The 22,824-nt window shown below is 44.8% G+C and overlaps 1 long non-coding RNA gene across 1 annotated transcript in view; it reads left to right on the top strand.

The window, feature by feature from the left end:
* The window catches only part of LOC125984742 (uncharacterized), a 51,702-nt gene extending 36,237 nt beyond the window's left edge, over window positions 1-15,465 (top strand). The window contains exons 2-3 of the long non-coding RNA XR_007487065.2: window positions 9,291-9,341; window positions 15,179-15,465. This is a non-coding gene — a long non-coding RNA (uncharacterized lncRNA). The remainder of the gene's footprint in view (window positions 1-9,290; window positions 9,342-15,178) is intronic.
* Window positions 15,466-22,824: the final 7,359 nt, after the last annotated feature.

Genomic DNA, 22,824 nt, shown 5'->3' with positions numbered 1-22,824 from the left:
CTGGCCGGCTGCTGTATTTCATTTTCAGACAGACATGAATACATTTTCACAATGGGTCCGTCATTGTGCCATTTAGTTTTAAGACAATCTACCCGTCCGTCCCTCCGTCCGTCCGTCTGTCCGTTCGTCCGTCTCATATCTAAGCTGAGCTCCACTTCATTTTCCTGACAGCTGTGAGCGTGATTTGAACTGGCAGCCATGTCATTGATTCCTTGGCAGCGGTAGAGCTATGGCATCTGTCTGGGTTGCAATATCATCACCTGTAATGAGACGCCAGCGCCCGCCTTCCCTACTTTCACTTGGCTGTCATTCCCTGTCCAAAAAGGGAATTATTAATGAGAAAAATCAATTCAACATGAAGGCAAGTCGTTTCTCCGTGTCGACCCGATAATGTTGCAGCTGTAAATGTGCTAGTTATGGCATAAATAAATTGAACCTAAGGCTGTATTTAATTCAACGCCACGAGCAGAACGCAAACATTCTTTGGCCATTCATTCCTCAGTGGCAAGGCTACACTTCAAGTAGTATGCACGTGACGGAAAATTGGTCCAAATGCCTGTAATATTCGATCGCTACGAATGGTTTGAGTGAATATATTGATATATTTAACGGAAAAAGAAGTAGAAGCCATACGCAAGAACAAGGCTGTCTCAGGTCAAGCATGTTTCGGGGGGAAAAAAATTAAATTAAAATACACAGAGATAAAGCCGAGAGCTGAACTGTGCACTCGCTTCATCTCCAATAAAATGATTAATTCCATCTCTGTTAATTAGTAGCCCCACTCACAAAATGACCTCTGAATCGCGTTCAGCGGCTGGCCGGCCGGCGACACAGTGGCAGAGAGTTTCGGAGTGAGCGAGAAAGAGAGGGATTAGGAGAAGGGCGATGAGAGGACAAGGTGGACAGCTTAGAAAAGAGTGATAATAAAGTTTGGAAGAGGAAGAAAAACAAAAAAGTCACCAGCATGAAATGAGATCCAAATACTCTGCAGCCAGCCAGCCAGCCAGCCACTCACGGTGGTAAGAGAACAGGGTTCGACATGTACAGTATCAATGTTAACAACAACATAACGAGTTCTGCGTGTCATTGCTGTTTTTGCGGCCAAAGATATGTGAGCTTCTCGCGGTGCCTCAGAATGTTGATTTTTGTCAACTTGGGATTGCACTCATGTTCGACACTATATGATAGTATCTGTGACTTTGAATGCGTGTGGCTTTACTTTGATTAGTATTGGAAATAATCGACGATGTCTTGACTGACGTTTGCCACACCGTCCCTAATCAATCATCAATATGATTTGGATATGACATCGTTGGTGGTAGCCCTTGATTGCATTCCAGATATTGCTGTAATTGTGATTTGCCTAACACGCACGGATGGAATACCGGCACAGCATGACTAAAACAACGTGTTAGTTGCTGGGCTATTGGTGGCCGGTGAAAAGAACGACGTGCTTTCGGTTGGAGCTGCAGCCAAAACAATTAGCCGTGCTAATAAATGGATGCGCGGTCTGATAGGTATTCATAGTCCATCCCTTCATTTGTGCCCAGCTAGCACACAGCACATCATTAGCTCTGGGGTTCTAACCCTTTTCCTGCATGTATAATTCCTGACCTCTTTCTTTCAAACAAATACGCATTTCTGCGCAGAACGCTGCATAAAAGAGGAGGCATGTCGAGCATAATCTGGGGGCATCAAACTACTGTAGTCAGCGTTAATGAAAGATGAGCATTTGCTTCACCCCCTGATGTGACCGACCACAGAGCTTCAACACCATCTGCTATTTGTTCTAGTACCTCTTTCCATGCACGCCTGTGCTGCTGCTGCTGCTGCTGCTGCTGCTTCTGCTGCTGCTGCTTTGAAGAGAATTCTTTTAAAAGCTTTCAAATACTAAATTGCTGTCACTGCTGTCACAAGGACACCAGCGGAATCCAAATTTACTGGAGCAAAGAGGGGAGGTCTAGCGGTTGTTAGAAAACTAAAGGGACCTGGAAACAAAAAGATGATGCAATGTTTGAGTGTCATTTTTAGTCCATGGGAAAAATGAATGGAATAGAAAAAAAAAAACGACCATTTGTCCTCAAATAGCCAGCAAATGTACAATATGACAATGAAACCAAAACAATGAATGGTGCATGAAAGTGTTTTTGCTGCCCCTTCCGAAGGATTCATCTCATTGCTGTCGTAGCGAAAGATGCTGCTCGTATAGCACCTGCAGTCAAATCTGATGGATTCGAATATAATGGCTGTGTTATAACAATAAGATTTATATTTGTGTGTGCACACACACACACACACACACACACACACACACACACACACACACACACACACACACACACACACACACCATCTTTCTTTCTATTCTCTAGACATGACTGTCATGTCAGATAAACACTTCTCATTATACTATCAAAGGCGATTAGGATGAGAAAACCTTTTGACTCAGAGCCAGATTTGAAACTTCCTCCCGTGTGTTGTGTCTAAACACAGAATTGTTTTCTTCTACTTTACCGGCGGGAATTTAGCGACATAGCAATGATGTCATCGTTTTCCTCTAACCTCATTTGGTACTTGCCTGCCGTTACCGCAGGCAAAACATGATTTAATAATTTGATAATTGCTTGGAATTTCAACTTTTTTAATTCATATGAGATATCTTCTTTTTTCGTCTTTCATCGTAAAATGTTCACAGTCTGTAAGGAGTTGCTAAGCAGCATCGAAAGACCCACACAAGCGCTTCAGTAGTAACGTTTACATTTAGCTGATTGCCGAAAGTCAGTCAATGATGTGTCCTCACTTGTTTTAGATTGAAAACTCGTGCGTGTTATTTAAGATAAGGCTGGTGCGTTAAGGAAAGGTTATTTGTACACAATGATAATAAAGCTTGATAGCGGCCAAGTCAAGCATAACATTTGTGATTGGGATGAGCTGTCATTGTCAAAGTGATGAATTACAGACTTAATGAGTAATTAAGTGACATATGAGAAGGGCCTTCATAGTTTTTCTTGTTGCAAGCAAGAGTTATGCCTCAGAAGAAAATCCAAAAACAAAGATTTGAAAGTAATGATGGCAAATTGGTATAAGGGTCTGAAACGGATCAAATCGAATTTTTTTTTAAAGTAGAATCTGTGTGTGTGTGTGTGTGTGTGCGTGTGTGCGTGTGTGCGTGCGTGCGTGCGTGCTTGCGTGCGTGCGTGCTTGCGTGCGTGCGTATGTATGTAAATGTGTATATATATATATATATGTATATATGTGTATATATATATATATATATATATATATATATATTGCTTTGTTTTAATCCACCGGCATTGCAAATGAGAATCTGTTCTCCATTGCCTCACTTGAATAAATAAAGGTTCACTAACCAAAACAAATAAATCTGTGATTAATCAGCCTTATCTTTGAACACGGAATCCAGAGAATGATGGATAGTTAAAAGTTGAACCATATCCAATTCTTGGGGGGAAAAAGGTATTAGTGAGCTAAATGGGCATTCATCCTTTCAATGAATCGCATAACCAAAGGCTGCTCGTATGTTTTAACCTGCATTAAGGAAGCATAGTGCTCCATAGATCCTCAACTGGGATTTCTTCTGCTGGACAGAAACGGCGGGATTTAACCAATAAGCCCCCCCCCCATCTCCTCCGTAAAGATGAACTTCTACCGCAGCACATTTAATTTCTCTCATGAGGTTCAAGCATGGAAGCTCATTGGACCAACACACCGTTGTTAATTACTCCCAACATGGCCACTTTGTAACAAGGGCATAAAAAATACCTTTGTGTTCTTTCCTAATGGCGAGAATCCCATACAAATCTATCACTGAAGCACCTAATTAAATGGACTCCACAGTATGGCTCCATGCTGCATCAAGTGCGCATGGCCTTTGCTTTTAAATCCTTCAGGTAACCAAAAAAGAACTGAACGCTATTATGGCAATTATCATCAAAAGTGTGCAACATAGTATTCAGAAACGAATCTCTGAATATTTCAAAGTCTATTTGTGGAGCTCAGCGATAGGTAAGAGCGATTTCATTGTTCACCGCCTTTTCTCACCCCCAACCAACGTCGCCGAAAGGCCCTTTTGAGAAATCCATTTGCGACGCGGTTGAATGTAAACCCGGCGGGCGGAGAGATTAATTGGCGGCGGCCACCCGCTGAGTCCGTCAGGTAGATCTTTTAACACCTCGGGAAAAGGATACATCAGCATAACAGGAAGCCGTTTTCACATGTATACTTATTACGTTGTGACTCCTGAACATAGCTTGTACAAGTTTCCCCCCTTGCCCTCCCCTTAAGATCCGACTTGTGACGCATAATAGCAGGCAGGCAGGCGGGCGGGCGGCAGGGCGGTCAGGCAGGGCAGTCAGGCAGGGCGGTCAGGCAGGGCGGGCAGGCACGGCGGGCAGGCAGGGCGGGCAGGCACGGCGGGCAGGCACGGCGGGCAGGCACTGCAGGCAGGCACTGCGGGCAGGCACTGCAGGGGCTTGCTGAGGTGTGTTTGAACGAGAAACTATCAATTGAGAACACGCAGTAGGAGCTACCCGCGGGCTCATTACAGGACAAATAAGAAAGTCATCAGAATGGAGTGATGAGTTCTTCTCATCAAGGAACGCTCAGACGTAAACACCACAGCATCAAAAGCAAAGAAAAGAAAACTTTACATATGCTCAACATTTTGATCAATTGTGATTATTGTCAATATCGGAATAATATTGAAACTTTGGTCGTGATTTTTTCCAACAATTCTTAGCTTCATTTCGAAGAATTGAAAATCTCATTGATCTTTTATCTGCTTCAGGAAAAGCTGGAGGATTTGCCAAAGGCGCTTTTGTATGTATTTTAAAAAGATCGAATGAGGAGATTAAAAAGGGGATTTCCAGGTGATATGGCATCAGAGGCAGAAACTCAGCACTAGAATAAGAAAACTGCTGATGAATCAAGACATGAAAGCAGTCTAATCACTAATAGACTTGATTTCTGTGCTACGTGTTTTTAGCTAGCCTGTTTACATTTGACTTTCCCAAGGTAGACTTGAAGTTTTTCTTTTTCCTATTCTGTTTGTTTGTCTTGCACTCAATCCCATCCCATCACATTCAACATGATTTTGTGCAAAGTACTGGCTATTTGGAATCTTAATAAAAGATCCCAATTTTACACACAATACGCTCAGAGCATGCAATCTGACCAAGCAATTGACTGCCTGGTAGTTGGGATTTTGATAAAATCAGGCCCCAAGACATGAAGCCGCATGCATTGGCAGAGGTCATGAAATATGTTTTCTTCCACCGGCAGGGGTCACGGCACTACGGACATTTGTGTAGCCAGCGTTATTCCTTTCAAAACAAGGCCGATACATAGTATCAATCAAGCTTCCCTTCACCATCTTGCACCACTTCACCTGACCTTATTTCAATCGGGGTGTCTCCATAGGAAAAACAATCATGCCGCCGGACCCATGTCATAAGTGCAATTGTTTTGGCTCATTCATCCCCTGACTCCCAAGGACTTGACCACTTCTCAATGACTACAATTTCCCGAGCACAAAAACAGACATAATCAGAGGGTATCATTTGTATTTTTTTTTTTTTTTTTTTCTTTTTCCCTTCTTCTTCCCCAGTCCATGCTGGGCTGCTGACAAGGACAGCATGCTCTGACGGTCTTTGTGCTTGTCATTTATTCTGAAAAGTCTTACTTTTATCCCTTTACACCACCACGTTGACTCTGTTGGACATGACGCAGCCCTGACAAATGACTGTCTCGCTCTCTCTCTCTCTCTCTCTCTCTCTCTCTCTCTCTCTCTCTCTCTCTCTCTCTCGCTCTCTCTCGCTCTCTCTCGCTCTCTCTCGCTCTCTCTCGCTCTCTCTCGCTCTCTCTCGCTCTCTCTCGCTCTCTCGCTCTCTCGCTCTCTCGCTCTCTCGCTCTCTCGCTCGCTCTCTCTCTCGCTCTCTCTCTTGCTCTCTCTCTTGCTCTTGCTCTTGCTCTTGCTCTTGCTCTTGCTCTTCTCTGTTCCATCTAATTCCTATACGATTCCCCAAAGAGACGTCTGACGCCAGATACACACCTGCAGATCATTCCTGAAGTTCTGGTGAAGGTCACAGCTGCCATTAGAGGATTGGGCTTAGGTTGAAATTGGCGGACACTCACTCCTTTGTGGGGTCAACGGGGTGGCAACAATGAAGAGATGTTTTGCTTCATTTTCTAAAAGTTTGTCATTCACTGATTGAGTTCTCCCCATTTGTGTCTGAGGAACTCACTTTCTGCTGCTGTAACGCTCAAAGATGGTGCCAACTCTCTGTACTATTGCTAAGTATTCATCGTGATACAGCGAGATTTATACAGTTGCACGGTGGGGAGGAAGGAGCTGGCGTTTCGTCTGGGTTGTTCGCGGAGGTCTTAGCCGCGCATGCGTATAAATGCGGACTTCCTGCTCAAAATCAAACCACTTTGTAAGGTTAATCATGTCAAATGAGTTTGAAGGTGATTATAAATATATTGGGGGGGGGCGATGACTTATTTGAGATTATTCCCTACAAGTGGTAAATAGCTGGGGTTTACTTACTGCACCAAGATTTTATCAATGTTGGCGGCAAAATGTTACATCAAAACATAATAGAAACATGAATTAGTACGTGGTTTCCAATGCTAGCGCTTCATTCTTGATTAGGGGGTTCGCCTTGTGAGATTTTTGGCTATGGAGTGCTGCATCTGATTAGAACGGGGGGAGAGAGGTGGTCCAGAAAGCCTAATTGATTACTTTTTTTTTTTAATTCACTTGCATGCACACAACCTCACACACACACACCCTTCTCTCTGCTACGGCGAGATGAATACAAATGGGCAAATGGGGGTAATGCGGGACCTTGCACCTGTCACACCAGCTGCGCTCAAGCTTGAGCGTCACTCGATGCATTAGCAATGGATATTCATCATTTTTGCCTTATTTTTGCTTTTGCCTTCCCCGCTTCAAAATGGACCCTGCGTGTGATTATCATATACAATATGATACAATACAAATCAATACTAATGAAGTGAATGGGAAAATGTGAAGAAAAGCAAACGGAGCAATTGTCGTCTAATTTATGCAGGCAAATCAATTCCATATCCGAACAAATCCATTCAGCAAGAAACAGCGCCTATTCCTCGATCAAGCAATTGCAAAATACTAATCAAGGCAGACAACCTGGCGAAGCACTAGTAGAAAAAGCCAACAGAGTTGTCGTTCAACGTGAAAATGTCAGCCATTTTCATGGAATTAGGCCAAGTCCATCTGAGTTCAAGTCGTTTCCAAGAAAACGGAGCGCATGGAGCGCGCCGGCCCGGCCGCGCTGCTCACACGGCTGCCGACCATCCCAATGAGCCTTATCTCGGCAACCAGACTGCGTGCTTTTAATGAATAGTTCAAAGTAGTGACAACATTGGCGTGTGTCTGCAACAATTCTGTTGTGTTTGGAATAGTTTCAAAAACATTCATTAAGCAAGCGCCGCACTGATTGTGTGCGGGTTGACCACATACCTCGTATTAGTTAACTGTCGGAACTTGACTGATGAAGTCTCATCGTTGTTTGTTTGTTTGTTTGTTTGTTTGTTTGTTTGTTTGTTTGTTTGTTTGTTTGTTTGTTTGTTTGTTCAAAAGTTTATATTTATCTTTTATCACCCCGTACACTCTTTGGTCTATACGTACGTATATGTAACATCTTTTCATCAACTATGGGTTTGGAATGTAAATCATGCAATGAACAGTATAGATGTCAAATATGAATGACTAAGACAAAGGCAATTAATTGATCAGCGTCAGCACTCTGAGCTGTCCTTTTTTCCTCCCCTTTTCATCTGGCTGGGTTTGTTTGTTCTCACCCTGGCCCTTGGCTGCGCCGTCCGTGCTTGCTGGGTGCCAATTTCTCGGCCCTTTTTTTTCCTGGTGAGAAAGCATCCCACAAAGACCATGCCTGCATCCCCTCTGTACAAAACAAATGCACAGAAACATAATCCTCCATAACCTTGAATGTTTTCTCCATTATTCCGTTCATAATAATTATGGGGATGAAGGGGTTTTTTGGGGGGGTTTTTTGGGTGTGTGTGAAATTGCTATGGTAGAACGGTGTCTGTTCAAATGTCTGCTCCAGAGTTTCTGCCTGAATTAGACTCACTGCCCGGAGGCAGAATGATCTTTTACAGCCCCAAACTTGACATCAATGTTAGTGCGGCCCACACCTTTTTAACCATGTCATTGCCTTTGGGCGTTTTGAGTTTGGGTTCTTTGTTTCAACGGACGACCATAGCTCAGGCACATGACAGTTTTCAGCCAATGGTAATTCTGAAGTGACACCAAGTGGAAGGAAAAAATGTCCTGTCACCCAGACCCAGTCATGTCAGTCATAAACAATTGCCAACGCATCGTGCCTTACGTACCCGTGTTGGTTTTGCTCGACAAGCTTTATCAAAGTCAAAGTCAGCTTTATTGTCAATTTGTCCACATGCCAGACACACAAAGAAACCGAAATTTCGTTCCCCCCTATCCCACGGTGACAAGACATGGCCCACAACAGACAAACAAGTAAACAAGTATAACAACAGCGTGCTGAATAAATAATGAATAAATAACACAATAAATAAATAAATTAAATAAATAAGAGGAGCAAAAAAGGAGCAAGTGCGCGTACAGCAGACATTCCAGAAAATAGCGCAACAGTGCCGCACGCTACGCAGAAGGGGGTAGCGAGTTCATGGTCCTAACAGCCTGGAGAAAGAAGCTGTTGGCGAGTCTGGTGGTGCGGGAGCGCAGGCTCCCCTACCTCGTCCCAGAGGGCAGAAGGTCAAACAAAGAGTGAGCCGAGTGACTCACACCTCTCGCAATCGAGGTTGCCTTGCGGGCGAGACGGGAAGTGTAAATGTCCTTCGGGGAGGGGAGCGAAGCACCAATAATCTTACCAGCCGGATTCACTATGCGCTGCAGGGCCTTCAAGTTCTGTTCAGTGCAGTTACCACCCCAGACAGCGATGCAACTGATATCAATCATCCGCTGGTACGGCTACGTAGTATATCATTTGGCAAAGTCATCTTTTGAATCGGGGTGGGTGCCACCACAAAGCCGCATAATCCTACTATGAAGAAAATGACCCGAGCGAGACATCAGGTCCTTCTGCGCTATGGAGCTTTTGGCTTTTTACGGTCACGTGAACCAGGGTTCTGCCTGCACTTTCCCGTTCAGTAGTTATAACAAGACGGACAGAATTCACCCATAATAGGAAATCTCACAAGCCCTTTTTTAATTGTGTTGACAGAATTCTCCTACGAGTCCCTGTCCAAAGTACCTGAAGGATAATCAATAAAAGGTAAGGACAACGTATGACAGAGCACTGCCTTTTGAATTTCAAAGAGCAATTTTGCACAGCCACTGTTAGGGTTTTCCAGGTTATCTTTATCGTAGGATTATGTTGGAATGCAACCTGTAATAAATAACCTAGCTGGATTAGTTTTATGCTTATGTTGGAATGCAACAGGTAATAAATACCCTACCTTGTCCTCTTTATCACAAGGTCGTAAAACATCCCCTGACATGTTTAGACTAGAGGACAAGGGCTTTCTAGCTAGCCTACTCTCACCCCTACTCTGTTTCTCCTAATAAATATGCCCTTGCAGGAGGGAGAGTTTTAGACCACCATTCGAACATCGCTGCACGCACAGCGACGAATGGACTCTCCACCTGCAGGTGTCTAAAAGGACTTACTTGTCTCCCGTGTGGTTCTTGCAAAATAAGTTGGAGTGAGCGAATCTCTAACAGCCACCCCTTGCTGCCTGTGACAAAAACCCAAGCCAAATCCAAACAGTCTCATTCTTTAAAGGTGACTAGGAATGAGAAATAAACAAGTACAACAAACAAAGGTTGAATACATAACATAGCTAGCTAGCCGACTGAGATTCATTTTCGGATTCAAAACACGACGTGCCTTCTCTATTTAGAAATGCATTTCTCCCTTAGGGTAAATCCTCAGCCAGTGATTGGCAAATACCTTTCTGGATTTCTATACATATTGAAATGAAGCTGTTCTTACACCTATGGCATTAACCTAACACATGCATCAAAAAGTGTTTACTGAATGTTTCTCATGTAACATATCCTGCGGGGATGCATTTCTCGACGCATACATACGTACGTATTGGACAAACTGATGACAATCCACTGGAAAGTGAATGTTTAATGTTGCTCACTGTCAGGCGGTCATGTTTATTTTCCGGATTTCTGTCTTGTCTGTGTCGTGACTTCACTTCCTGTTTTATTTTGTCATCTCTTCCGTTTCAGTTCTTGGTTCCTTCCTCTATGTTTCTGTTGTCTTGTATTCCCTGATCCCGATTGTGTGCACCTGTGTAGTTGACACTAATTGTCAGCACCTGTGTCCCCGCCCTTTTGTGTATATTTAGTCCGTGTCTTCCCCTTGTCTTGTGCCAGTGTGTCTTGCCTCGTCCCGACCACCAGTGATTCCTTGCCGTACGACTACCTAGCAAGATTCCTCATTCCCCTTGAACTGAGAGCCAGGCTTTATCCAGGTCCCTATTATACCCACGATATTGCTTTTTCACAAAGAACTCACACTGCCACAACGTCAAATAACGAACGGGGAGAATTCCAGGCTTCGCTCTTGTACAATGTAACAATTTTATTCCGCTTTCTATGAAGCACCCTGCCAGCTTTTCAAACAATGCCTTGCATCAGATGGATTCAATTGAGCCAAATGAATGCTACAGGGAACTCGGTGTATCTCTCTGCAAAGGTGAAGCGGGGACATTTGGGGAGTTCTAACCTGTCAATTCGAACAAGCTGTCACATCATTTTTAAAGGATACAACGCTAATAGAATTTGGCATGGACAGCCGAGGATAGGAAACGCAGACGAGAAAAACATTTTTAAAAACAAAAAAAATTCTTATCCTATTTTAAAATGGTTCTTGAATGGATGGAGGATAATAAATGTCTTTGCAAATTCATGATCCTATTTCTACAACTTTTTTGTTCAATTATGAACCCACTCGGGAGCCATCATCCAGTGCCACACAGTGCGGATGGTTGTTTGTCTCGGCCTTGGTCTCCAAAGTCACTCTATCTTGTCATTTTCATAATCGCATACATATGAACTGTAAATGGCATGCTGTGAATAAAGAAGCCATGTGTCAGTCTCCGGGCTGCCCCATGCTGTGCATTGTCAAATACGTAGATCTTCACCTTTGTTATGTAAGGAAGGATTTGAAACGTACGTAACCGTTGATCGTTCACCTGGAGCTCTTCAATGTCTGAATGCCAACGCAAAAAAATGTATATATATATATATATATATACTGTATACTAATCATAAAATCCTCTCCCGTCAGAGTTTCTGAAAGTGACTGTTATAGCCTAACCATGTATAGGCCATGATAATGTTGTCCATTTTCATCGAGGGGAGCGAGGGGGTGCTTGGCTTTTTCAATAAACCTCCGGTGATGTGTTTTGTAATGCATTGGTTATACTTCACCATAAAAAATTAAAAAAAACACATTCTGCTCCTTCAGCAGGCCAGAGCACTTCTCCCTAAATTGCCTTTTCTCCAACTGCCATTCATTATGCTTTCCACTCCACTGCGCAGATATCATTTATTTATTTCATGAAACAAAACCCCCAGTTCCAACAAAACAACCTCACTCACTCACTCACTCACTCACGACCGACCTAAAAAAGCGACGCTTGGACAGAAATTGACAGCGGATCGATGACAAATAGAAGATGGCTATTACGAAGCTAGATAATTACCGGTAAGATAATTGGAGCAGAAATTGACAGATCATGGCGAGTGGTAAGATATTAACGTCCAGCTTTCACAGAAAGGCGTTAAAAGAAAAAAAAAAACATGGAGCGGTCTCCAGTTAGTGATTCCCCATTACGTGAAAGTCCATTTTCCCTCCTGCCTCTCTTTGATCTGGTACCATTACTGTGTTTGTCTGTTGGCAGGGAAATAGGCTTGCTTTGTTTAGACTGGTGTCAGCTCTTATGAAAAAGCACCCACCGTCAACTCCAAGTGGCGGCTATATGCAGTGTCTATATTGACGCTGGGAAGATAATAACTATTGATTGGAGACAAGAAAAACAGAGTGGCAGAAAGAGCAAATCAAGTGGGTGACTATCGGGGTCAGACGTGAATTCTTTTCACTTATTAGACATGCGGCCTTGCGGTAGCAGTTTAATTTATTCGGTGACACTCCATTTTCACATGTGCCCATTGAAATGAATATACTACGTACTATGTGCCATGAATTTGCTCATCAAAAACAGGCAAAAAAAATTGGTAAATGATGATAGTCCAAACGAAATAACTTTTGCGTAACTTGGACATTATTTGGGGTTGGTGTTACGTATGTTGATGTCATATTGTGAAAACCATATGGTCGGATACCTTTGACTACTCAAACAACTGTGCTATAATAAAGCTTGAGGTGCGCTTTGGAACGGCGACAAATCCAGCAGATTGCATTGAAGCAGCATGCGTTCTACCACTTTGAGCTTTAGTTTTAGGCGTAAATCACACATGAGCTGCTGCTGATCCCGCAATACACCTTCAACTTTCTGTAATGAGTGTATCGATGGCTACGACGCTATTTCCATCGATTCGTTTTAGCTACCCAGGGGAGGGGGTTTTCAGGTAACTTCTTTGTATAGCTTTTGGGCATTCAACAGGACGTTTAGGATTTACAATGAGTCAAATGTACATATAGCGGGTCGCTTTCAGAAGAAGATATTATGCAATGTAAATGATCCAGAATGTGCATTTCATTTGACAGACACTCAAATGCTACACAAAGCCTATCTGTCAAAAATAGATGTTTTATTTGCATGTTTCAAATATACTACTAATTTACTCGTTGAAATAATCTACATGCGCACACTAAATCCAGGCTCTATCCCATTCAGCAGAAGAAATCGTATCACGTGTGGTTAGCTGAAGGTCTCCTTGCTTGCCCATCATGGGCCATGTTTCAAGATTTGATCACGTCACCTTGCATGCCCATCACTCGGTCATGTTTCAAGATTTGATCACTATCTGCTTGTTCAACTCGGTATCGTCCCCAAGAGGAAGAGATTTAAACGCTGCTCTCTCTCTCTCTCTCTCTCTCTCTCTCTCTCTCTCTCTCTCTCTCTCTCTCTCTCTCTCTCTCTCTCTCTCTCTCTCTCTCTCTCTCTCTCTCTCTCTCTCTCTCTCTCTCTCTCTCCCCGCCAACATCAAAAGGTACGAAACCTTTGCCGCCAAAGGCAATGGCTAAGTGTGAGTACATCTGAGGGTTGATCAGAGATTTGAAACACTGAGCCTTCAATTCTCCAAATGCTCCCAGCACCGTAAGCCAAACTAAACCCGAGTAAGACCAGCTTTCTTACCCACCTGGGCAGAGATGATCCTCCACCTGCTAGACTGATTCTCAATCTCAGTCAGCTCAACTCCTTTCACTAACCTCAGATGATACAATTCAGACTCAATCTGTCCAGTCACTGTGCTATTTTCGAGGCGTTACTTTGACTTTTCGACTGCAAAGAAAGTCAACGCTACGGCTGGAGTACTCGCTCCAGACCGACACCACGTTGGGTTTGAGATGTTCCAATCATGTCCTGCAGGCGGATGATACATGTATCCACTTTCGATACTGCTTCGACCGTTACAGGGAGCTTGCGGCCTATCCCAGCTGACAGATAGCTAGGCGAGGTCAATAGTCAAGGTCACATATGTAAGTACAGACCAGACCAGACCATCCCACGAACTGAGCTAGGTGAGGGAACCACGACAATCTAACTGAATCATGGAAATGGAGTGGAAGGCAAAGGTTGAAGACTTTTGCAATACTTAGTCTACTCAAATGGACTCTGGTGACAAAAGACAGCGTCAACAATTTGTCCCTGGTACCAATAGGTTCTCTTTCTATTGTTTGATTTTTAAACGTGAAGTGAACCTCAAGTGATGTTCCCGACCTTACCGTAACTTAAAGGTGATTTCTAAACAAACAACTTGTTAAAGGTCATTATTCGGGATGAGAACTGGTGAGAATTGAGCAATTCCGATACTGCCGATCGCTTACCCGTTTTCAAGGGAACGGAACCAGCTTTCAACTCCCATCCATAGTCTACGTAATTTCGATAAGCGTTACATCCAGTAGAGCAGGGGTGGGGAACCTTTTTGGCGGACAGAGCCACACATGCCCATTTTTTACCAAAGTGAGAGCCATACCATTTCAAAGAAAAACCATAGGCTAAATACGATTAAATGCATGTATTCGAATTAAGACCAACGATTCTTGGAGTGCACTAATGTATTCTTTTCAAATAACGTCACCAAAAGAGCCATATCTGGCTGGCGACGCCTGCAGTCGAGTGACGATCACAATGGGGGAACACTGACAAAAGTATAGGCCTCCTCTGAGCATCAGAAGGGGCAAAATAGTTCTTTGAAAGAAAATGTGTCTCTTTTGACTTCCCTTTGTGTGATTACTGTAGTTCTGAGAACATACTTGACAAAATGAACCAAGCTCTCAGCTGTTGCGGCCACAGCCTGACTCCAAAATAGGGGCCACTTCTTCTCGTGCATGGAAATTGGCCGCTTAATCCACACGCAGGATGGGGACCCAGCAGGAGTAGAAGAAGAATAAAGACCGTGCACACAGAGTCAGCCACAGGGTGGGGCCGGCCCCTTGGAGTCGCATGCGCAGTATGTGCGTTTACCGACGGGGCTCCGTTTCCACGTATTCATTGTCAATCAATCGGTGGCACAGGCCGACAGACAGGGCGGGTCCACACGGGTCACTTTGGTGCAAGAACTGCAGGTGATGAATGCTTGCGAGACCATTGGCAGTACGTCCAAGTGACCTTCTTTATTTATTCCATAAGACCTTCAGCTAATTCTGTACATGTCACATCATTTCAGCTTCCTATTTCTTCTTTCCAACTGTGCCTTACATTGCAGTTGGATATAAGAACACCGACAGATTGTGCGATCCGTGCCATTTTGATGGAAATCAGTAGGGTGCAAGCCACAGTGTTTAGCTGTCAACCAGCAGAGCAGCAGGAGAGAGTGAAGAAACTATAGGAAGAAGGATGGGATGTTTTATTCATGCTCGTGCAAAGAGGCCGAATTTTTAACGACATTTTTTTCTCTTCATAGATCTTCCATTTAGCGGAATTGAAGAAGAGATGCTCGGGGTGAGACTGCTATTTGGACGGCTAAGCATGGCAGAGACCAAGCACTGGAAGGGAAGGTGCAGAGACTTTCAAAAAAAGGTCAGGCCTTTTGTACTAAACCATGCCATGCCCGATGCCACATTTAACATGGCCGAGTGTCTTGAAAGAACGGCGCAGTGAATGAGACGCGATTGAAACGCGATTGAAACGCATGTTGCTGACAGGCTACTCTGGAGCCACAAAGCACAAGTCAGGTAGCATTCAGGGGTGTGTGTCTGTCAGTCAGTCAGTCAGTCAGTCAGTCAGTCAGTCAGTCAGTCAGTCAGTCAGTCAGTCAGTCAGTCAGTCAGTCAGTCAGTCAGTCAGTCAGTCAGTCAGTCAGTCAGTCAGTCAGTCAGTCAGTCAGTCAGTCAGTCAGTCAGTCAGTCAGTCAGTCAGTCAGTCAGTCAGTCAGTCAGTCAGTCAGTCAGTCAGTCAGTCAGTCAGTCAGTCAGTCAGTCAGTCAGTCAGTCAGTCAGTCAGTCAGTCAGTCAGTCAGTCAGTCAGTCAGTCAGTCAGTCAGTCAGTCAGTCAGTCAGTCAGTCAGTCAGTCAGTCAGTCAGTCAGTCAGTCAGTCAGTCAGTCAGTCAGTCAGTCAGTCAGTCAGTCAGTCAGTCAGTCAGTCAGTCAGTCAGTCAGTCAGTCAGTCAGTCAGTCAGTCAGTCAGTCAGTCAGTCAGTCAGTCAGTCAGTCAGTCAGTCAGTCAGTCAGTCAGTCAGTCAGTCAGTCAGTCAGTCAGTCAGTCAGTCAGTCAGTCAGTCAGTCAGTCAGTCAGTCAGTCAGTCAGTCAGTCAGTCAGTCAGTCAGTCAGTCAGTCAGTCAGTCAGTCAGTCAGTCAGTCAGTCAGTCAGTCAGTCAGTCAGTCAGTCAGTCAGTCAGTCAGTCAGTCAGTCAGTCAGTCAGTCAGTCAGTCAGTCAGTCAGTCAGTCAGTCAGTCAGTCAGTCAGTCAGTCAGTCAGTCAGTCAGTCAGTCAGTCAGTCAGTCAGTCAGTCAGTCAGTCAGTCAGTCAGTCAGTCAGTCAGTCAGTCAGTCAGTCAGTCAGTCAGTCAGTCAGTCAGTCAGTCAGTCAGTCAGTCAGTCAGTCAGTCAGTCAGTCAGTCAGTCAGTCAGTCAGTCAGTCAGTCAGTCAGTCAGTCAGTCAGTCAGTCAGTCAGTCAGTCAGTCAGTCAGTCAGTCAGTCAGTCAGTCAGTCAGTCAGTCAGTCAGTCAGTCAGTCAGTCAGTCAGTCAGTCAGTCAGTCAGTCAGTCAGTCAGTCAGTCAGTCAGTCAGTCAGTCAGTCAGTCAGTCAGTCAGTCAGTCAGTCAGTCAGTCAGTCAGTCAGTCAGTCAGTCAGTCAGTCAGTCAGTCAGTCAGTCAGTCAGTCAGTCAGTCAGTCAGTCAGTCAGTCAGTCAGTCAGTCAGTCAGTCAGTCAGTCAGTCAGTCAGTCAGTCAGTCAGTCAGTCAGTCAGTCAGTCAGTCAGTCAGTCAGTCAGTCAGTCAGTCAGTCAGTCAGTCAGTCAGTCAGTCAGTCAGTCAGTCAGTCAGTCAGTCAGTCAGTCAGTCAGTCAGTCAGTCAGTCAGTCAGTCAGTCAGTCAGTCAGTCAGTCAGTCAGTCAGTCAGTCAGTCAGTCAGTCAGTCAGTCAGTCAGTCAGTCAGTCAGTCAGTCAGTCAGTCAGTCAGTCAGTCAGTCAGTCAGTCAGTCAGTCAGTCAGTCAGTCAGTCAGTCAGTCAGTCAGTCAGTCAGTCAGTCAGTCAGTCAGTCAGTCAGTCAGTCAGTCAGTCAGTCAGTCAGTCAGTCAGTCAGTCAGTCAGTCAGTCAGTCAGTCAGTCAGTCAGTCAGTCAGTCAGTCAGTCAGTCAGTCAGTCAGTCAGTCAGTCAGTCAGTCAGTCAGTCAGTCAGTCAGTCAGTCAGTCAGTCAGTCAGTCAGTCAGTCAGTCAGTCAGTCAGTCAGTCAGTCAGTCAGTCAGTCAGTCAGTCAGTCAGTCAGTCAGTCAGTCAGTCAGTCAGTCAGTCAGTCAGTCAGTCAGTCAGTCAGTCAGTCAGTCAGTCAGTCAGTCAGTCAGTCAGTCAGTCAGTCAGTCAGTCAGTCAGTCAGTCAGTCAGTCAGTCAGTCAGTCAGTCAGTCAGTCAGTCAGTCAGTCAGTCAGTCAGTCAGTCAGTCAGTCAGTCAGTCAGTCAGTCAGTCAGTCAGTCAGTCAGTCAGTCAGTCAGTCAGTCAGTCAGTCAGTCAGTCAGTCAGTCAGTCAGTCAGTCAGTCAGTCAGTCAGTCAGTCAGTCAGTCAGTCAGTCAGTCAGTCAGTCAGTCAGTCAGTCAGTCAGTCAGTCAGTCAGTCAGTCAGTCAGTCAGTCAGTCAGTCAGTCAGTCAGTCAGTCAGTCAGTCAGTCAGTCAGTCAGTCAGTCAGTCAGTCAGTCAGTCAGTCAGTCAGTCAGTCAGTCAGTCAGTCAGTCAGTCAGTCAGTCAGTCAGTCAGTCAGTCAGTCAGTCAGTCAGTCAGTCAGTCAGTCAGTCAGTCAGTCAGTCAGTCAGTCAGTCAGTCAGTCAGTCAGTCAGTCAGTCAGTCAGTCAGTCAGTCAGTCAGTCAGTCAGTCAGTCAGTCAGTCAGTCAGTCAGTCAGTCAGTCAGTCAGTCAGTCAGTCAGTCAGTCAGTCAGTCAGTCAGTCAGTCAGTCAGTCAGTCAGTCAGTCAGTCAGTCAGTCAGTCAGTCAGTCAGTCAGTCAGTCAGTCAGTCAGTCAGTCAGTCAGTCAGTCAGTCAGTCAGTCAGTCAGTCAGTCAGTCAGTCAGTCAGTCAGTCAGTCAGTCAGTCAGTCAGTCAGTCAGTCAGTCAGTCAGTCAGTCAGTCAGTCAGTCAGTCAGTCAGTCAGTCAGTCAGTCAGTCAGTCAGTCAGTCAGTCAGTCAGTCAGTCAGTCAGTCAGTCAGTCAGTCAGTCAGTCAGTCAGTCAGTCAGTCAGTCAGTCAGTCAGTCAGTCAGTCAGTCAGTCAGTCAGTCAGTCAGTCAGTCAGTCAGTCAGTCAGTCAGTCAGTCAGTCAGTCAGTCAGTCAGTCAGTCAGTCAGTCAGTCAGTCAGTCAGTCAGTCAGTCAGTCAGTCAGTCAGTCAGTCAGTCAGTCAGTCAGTCAGTCAGTCAGTCAGTCAGTCAGTCAGTCAGTCAGTCAGTCAGTCAGTCAGTCAGTCAGTCAGTCAGTCAGTCAGTCAGTCAGTCAGTCAGTCAGTCAGTCAGTCAGTCAGTCAGTCAGTCAGTCAGTCAGTCAGTCAGTCAGTCAGTCAGTCAGTCAGTCAGTCAGTCAGTCAGTCAGTCAGTCAGTCAGTCAGTCAGTCAGTCAGTCAGTCAGTCAGTCAGTCAGTCAGTCAGTCAGTCAGTTTTGTCACGGGCCACAGCGTAATCCGAGTTTCCTTCGGAGGGCCATTACGAGTGTCGACGTCTTTCTATACAGACAGTATAGGCTGCACAACAAACTGACGAATAACTCATTTTGAAATCAGAGACTCGTAAAAACGGTTCCAATCTTTGAAATGGATGCATGTTAATAAGAATTGGTGGCAATTTTTCAAAAGTAAAGACAATTTGAGTATCGATACATGCGGTCGATGCACAATTTGTCTCGGCGGGCCACCAACAATGACATGGCGGGCCACCTACAATGACATGGCGGGCCACCTACAATGACATGGCGGGCCACCTACAATGACATGGCGGGCCACCTACAATGACATGGCGGGCCACCGACAATGACATGGCGGGCCACCTACAATGACATGGCGGGCCTTGAGTTTGACACCCGTGAAGTAGATGGATCATTTGCTCAAAGAAAAACACTCCCCTGACTTTTGCCTCCATTGTGTAAGGCCACGAGACATTTCAAATTCCTTACAAAGGGTCATGCAGAAATGAAAACTCTTTGGCAGATTCAAACAATCCTCCAAAGCCAAATCTGAATCGGCTTTATCAGCATGCAGGAAAAGACTGTCGAATAAGTCCGTGGATATAATGAAACCGTTTTAGCTCACAACGGGAGGGAGATGTTGTTGCGATAACAATTTGTCATTTATACGTAAATGCTAAGCAGTTCATCCGTAACACAATTGAGCAGACAAATACAACTATCCGGAATTGGATCAAGGGAATCGGTGTGCCCGCCCCATTTTGTCTTACGTTTCCTTCTTTTTCCTTTACCTCTGAGGCCAATGTTGCATTTTCTTCCCAAACGGACTCTGCATCTACGTATTCACTTTTTCACTTGAGTTGTGTTCAAGATTATTCTCGGGGTGAACTTCTTGATGTTCTTTCTCATTTGTAAGCGACAAGAGCAGAGCTTTTTGTTCAATTGCTTTAAAGTTGACCACAATCATTGGAAAATGCATCATCCTCTCCTGGTGCAGACTGCTATCATCAAGATGTAGTCAAACGCTACAGAATGAGACCTCGAGAAGACTGTTGATGATGATGCAACCGAAACAGCAGTACGTTCCATCTTTATTATTTCATCGAGTCGGCGTGCGCCCCACAATTCCTCTCGCTTCTCATATCAATTTTAGCCTCAGGAGGGTTATTTTGAGAAATGGCTGAGCCAAGAACAAATCCTCTCTCATTGTTGTTGTTGACTTATTCAGTTATTCGACCATGCGGCAAATGGACACATTCTCCGCAAATGGAACCTTCAGTTCTGAATGATGATCCAAATGTTTTTAGCAGCAAACAGCGATTCTGTTTGCTGCTCCTTGTGCCACCACAACTGCAAGGCCACTTCCACTTGCGCTCTCAGTAGATGCACTGTGTCAACCAATGCAGATGTGGTTAGCCTGGCTAGCTAGGGGGTAAATGAAAAGCATTAACGAGGTTTTCCTCCATGCCCATCTTACACCGCAGAGGTCATTTCAATTGCTAAATCTGCCTTGGCAACTCTCACTTGGCGCCGGGCGGACAATCTGGAGGGAAGACGAGAGAGAGTCCCTACCTGCTGAGCATTCTCATGTCTCTTGGAATAAGCAACATTTTCAAATGCAATAGTCAAATATTTCTTTATTTTGACACATTACGCCCTGCAGGCTAAATGGGCTGCTTGCTTGTTTGTCTTTCGGAGAACCCAACAAAACAGCCACTGTGCTAAGAAAACAAATGTTTCAGAGACACGCACACGCGCACGCGCACACACGCACACACGCACACACACACACACAGTGCCTTGAGATACAAGTTCAATTCCTTCTGTAATCACGCAACATTCAAAATCATGTGCTTTCAGCTTTAACAGGATATTTATAACAAAAAAAAAAAAAAAGATTCGACACTGCTTTCCGTTCACAAAATCTATCGCAGTTCTGGCTTTTCTTATACAAGTGGAATATGGCAGTGGTTAATTGAAGATGGTTGGATTTTCAGATTCTTACCTTGCTGCATTGCTCTCCACTGCTGTAATGACATTCACTTTGAAGCCTTTAGTTGTTTGGCCTCAACTGTCCTCCATTAAAGCTCTGAAAAGTCAGAAAAACAAATATGGATTAGTCCAGTACACTAGAATCTCTGCCAAAAAGCTTTCAAGCCAGGCAACACAATGAAGAAAATAATGACTTGCATTTGCCTCTCGGGTGTTATCAGTGCACAACTTCCAGACTTTGCAAATATATTTGGGCAACACAAAACTCCTCAGCAGAGTTATTGAGCTTGTTTGCTAAAGACCGTCGTACGGCAAATCAATGCAAACGAGTGTTATTTGCTTTTAATGAGCGCTGAAGCATTGCGTCCTTAGGAAAGCTTCATCGTACAAAAGGGACCTATTCAAAATGATGAAAGACTCATCCTAACAGCAGCACGCTTTCCTGGATCAAAAATACAACGTACGAACAAATGTAGTTTCCAGAAAAAAAATGTCGGACCCCAACTTAAGGCCTGGGGGCCAGATCAGGCCCACCACATCAGTTGATGTGGCCCACAAAAGCAAATTATCCACAGCAACTAATGTTGCAAATTGACTTGACTTTTAAAAACAATGAATGAAATTTGGCCAAGAGTCTTGTTCTTTACATTTACAATAAAGTTGTTTAAAGAGGCAAAAACATTTTTTTAATAAGCAGCGGCATATTTCCATCTGGCGAGAACGTAATTGGTTGAGTGCTTATTGCTGGGCCACCCTTTAAAGGCAGATAAAAGCATGTCTGGATTTAACGTTGGTTTTCAAAATGCAAGGTTTACAAGGTCTAAGTAACACCAACAACTCTCTGACTGACTGCAGAGCTTTTAAATCAGGCTAGACATCCAAAGTAATACGGGCAAACAGCAATTCAATGAGAAGTACTCCAATTTATCTTGCATACGCAAAATCGAAATAAGACATTACACATAAGACAAACACATTGGCGCACGCACACACACACACACACACACACACACACACACACACACACACACACACACGTGCTGTCTAGACATTGTAGGTAAATGGGATAGAAAAGTAAAGCGCATAGTGGGTAATGAGGGCTGATTGTTTGTGACTGCGCTGTACTAAGGCTGATTTCCCAGCTGAGGAACGAGGGGAGGGCTCGGCACACATCGCGGCTGTCAGCAAAAGACAGAAAATGGGCCTGGAGCGTCAATGCGGCTCAGAAAGAGACAGCCACATCCACTTGGCTATGACGCTTCAGACGCCAAACTTGAGCATGTACAGTTGTGTGTTTGAAATATTTGCTGAGTCTATTTGCATGGAAATGCGCACTTTTACAGTGGAGATGTAGGAGGGGAGGGGAGGCGGGCGGGCGGGTGGGCGGCTGCTACTAAAGGGCAGGCACAGTAAATTACCGACTCGCACGCACGCAGGCACGCAGGCACGCAGGCACGCACGCAGGCACGCAGGCACGCAGGCACGCAGGCACGCGGCTTTTATGCGGAAATTTGCATGACGGAAATCATCCGCAATCTTGCCCTTTTTCGAGGTTCCACTCAAATTGTAGCGCTACGGTAAAGCTTTCTCTTACAGCAAAACTATCAGTGATGCAGCTCGTCATCACGACGAGGCGGTTCTTTAATACCTAACCTTAAAAGACTTTGAATAAACATCAAATGGAAGCCTCTTCTTCAGCCCTGACACCTAAAATACGGTCTCAAGCCACACATTTATGCAAATACATATGTCAGCAGATGTATAGTGGAACGGGCCGGCCGGATGTGTCAAAGTGTCCTTGATGAAGGCTGACGAGGAGGACCGCTGTCACCATATGTCAGGGGTCTCCATCCATTTCATATGCAGACAACAGCAGGCAGGCACGCAGAATACCTGCCCGAGTCCTTGGTGACTTTTTTTTCTCATGTATTCATTTGCTTCCAGTGCTTGCTAATTTGGTCTGACTTCGAAGCCACCCATCCTGCCACTGACCTTGACACCACCACGCCTGTCAACAGTGTCTAATTATCCATGGCCTGGCTTCTCACATTCTCCCTATTGATTTTGCTCATTTTGTACCTGAACATTGTTAATTAATCTGATGATGACAGTGTATGGGTCCAGTTCATTAGGCTGGCCCGGCAGATGCCCGCCGGGCCATAAGGATTCATCACGGAGCCGCTGAGGCCTGAAGAACACATCACACAGGATAAGGATGGCGTCATAAAATTT

Source organism: Syngnathus scovelli, chromosome 17 (genome assembly GCF_024217435.2).
Source record: "Syngnathus scovelli strain Florida chromosome 17, RoL_Ssco_1.2, whole genome shotgun sequence".
Taxonomy (NCBI): domain Eukaryota; kingdom Metazoa; phylum Chordata; class Actinopteri; order Syngnathiformes; family Syngnathidae; genus Syngnathus; species Syngnathus scovelli.
Note: the sequence above shows the minus strand (reverse complement) of the source record. Positions and strands in the feature narration are given on the sequence as shown.